This window comes from Oryctolagus cuniculus, chromosome 7, assembly GCF_964237555.1.
Source record: "Oryctolagus cuniculus chromosome 7, mOryCun1.1, whole genome shotgun sequence".
NCBI lineage: Eukaryota > Metazoa > Chordata > Mammalia > Lagomorpha > Leporidae > Oryctolagus > Oryctolagus cuniculus.
The window spans coordinates 48,332,973-48,335,087 of NC_091438.1; the positions used below are offsets into that span (position 1 = coordinate 48,332,973).

The 2,115-nt window shown below is 49.2% G+C and overlaps 1 non-coding gene across 1 annotated transcript; it reads right to left on the reverse strand.

Moving 5' to 3' along the window:
- Positions 1 to 2,042: 2,042 nt before the first annotated feature.
- On the reverse strand, positions 2,043 to 2,115 carry TRNAV-CAC (transfer RNA valine (anticodon CAC)). Its single transcript has one exon. It is a non-coding gene; the product is annotated as a tRNA-Val (tRNA).

A 2,115-nucleotide genomic window follows, 5' to 3' on the forward strand; every position in this document is an offset into this window, starting at 1 on the left:
TTTCTATTCAGTGTAGATATGCATAGCATCTCTGTACTGTAATATATGTAGCTAGCCCAAAATTGTAGGCATCTAACCCCCCTGCAAGCTTGCAAAATGAGTGAGCAATAGTAAAATGGTTGTGTTCATGCAGGTATCATTATGAGATCAGAGCAATTATTTCTCCTGCTTTCCTTTATTTCTTCAGGGATCTTGCTTTGGCTTCCACAGGAAGTGATGAGAAGCCAATGCTTCTTCTGCTATACCATGGTCAGTGAGCATGCAGATAACTCTGTCCGTAGTATTCCTTGCCAGATGTTTGCTGGGGCTCTGCCCAGACCATCTGTCCATGTGAGATGCATCACTGGAGCCAAAGGAACCTGCACCCGACAGGCAGACCTGGCCCCTAGCGCTATGGGCTCATAATTCCTTGGTTCTTCTGTTTCTCCCATGCGCAGAAACAGAGCTCTTGACTCCTGCATGCTGAACCTGGGTCCTGGAACAAGGCTTTTGTTCTTTCTTTTAATTTTTGCATCGTGATTTCTCCCACCAGGGGCATCGCAGGGGGTTTCTGAGTGTGATGTTTCAAGTGAACTTCTGGGGTGATCTCTGTTAGGTGGTGATTGACAGAGATGCATTCTCTGATGGTGTGTGACAGGAAAACTAGTCTGCGAGTCTGTATCAATTGTCCATTATCCTGGAGAGGCTGGCATTTCCTGGCATTTGAGCCTGCAGCAGTGCGGAGCTGTTCACATCTCATCTTACCAGTGTGTGGTGAAGTTATTATGGGACTATAGCTGTCAAGCAACAGATTTCTTTTTTTTAAGATTTATTTATTTATTTGAAAGACAGAGTTACAGAGACTGAGAGAGAGAGAGAGAGAGAGAGAGAGAGAGAGAAATCTTCCATCTGCTGATTTATCCCCTAAATGTCCTCAAGAGCTGGGGCTGTGCCAGGCTGAAGCCAGGAGCTTCTTCCGGGTCTCCCACGTGGGTACAGGGGCCAATCACTTGGGCCATCCTCCACTGGCCACCCAAGCCCTTCCAAGCAGCACCATCTAAGACCAGGGCTCGAAAGCTCTCCTGGGAGAGAAGGCAAAGTTCTACTGTGGTGAAGACAGCACACCAGTGAAGACAGCACCAAGAACTCCAGGGACAAAGTAGAAGAGAGTGTGGGCAAGGGGTTGGGAGCCACAGGACGCACTCAGCACACGCTGGGGTTCCAGTTATTAAAACTATCGGCTGCCTGAACCTTCAGAGGGGGCGTGCAACCCTCACAGTGTCCTGAGGATCCTCTGGGGTAGGGGTGGGTTAATGTAAATATATACTTTCAACTGGGGTGCCTGAGGAATATTGACAGTATCAGCTTGGTTTGAGATCCAGATGCGGATTTAAATTCAGTTTCTCTCCACCAATCAGTGAGTTCTGCTGCTGTGTTCCCATAGGGTGGGAAGACAAGCAGGCCCCTCCTCAGCTCCCCTCTGGAGCTCACAAACCAGAAAGCACTGGTTCCGTGTCAGCTTAGGCAGAGGACTGAGGCCTATGGAGAAGATTCACTGTAAGAAACCTGAGGAGCCTACACTGTGGTGTGCGGTGCTGGCTTCCCCATAGGCTCCGGTTCCTGTCCTAGCTGCTTCCCTGGATAGCAGTGGAGGATGGCCAAGTCCTTGGGCCCCTGCACCCACCTGGGGATTTGGAAAAAGCTCCTGGCACCTGGCTGTGCATTGTCTCAGCTTCAGCTGTTGAGGCCATTTGGGGAGTGAAGCAGCAGAAGGAAGACGTCTCTCTGTGTCTCCATCTTTCTCTAACTCTGTATTTCAAATAAATAAACAAAGAAATATTTAAAAGAAAAGAAGAGAAATATGTAGAGAGAGAAAGTGAGAAAGAAAGGAAAGAAAACCTGAAAGCATTTCCCTCTTGTAAACCTGGCCGGAGCGGGGTGACAATGGCCAGCACGGGAGAAGAGAAACGAGGTCTGGTTGATGTGAGCTGCGTGGACACGTGGACACGGCCGCTTCTCCTCCTCACTCTGCTCTTACTCTCCTGGCTTCAGGAAAAGGATTCTGTTTCCGCCCAGCTTCGAACCGGGGACATTTCGCGTGTGAGGCGAACGTGATAATCACTACACTACGGAAAC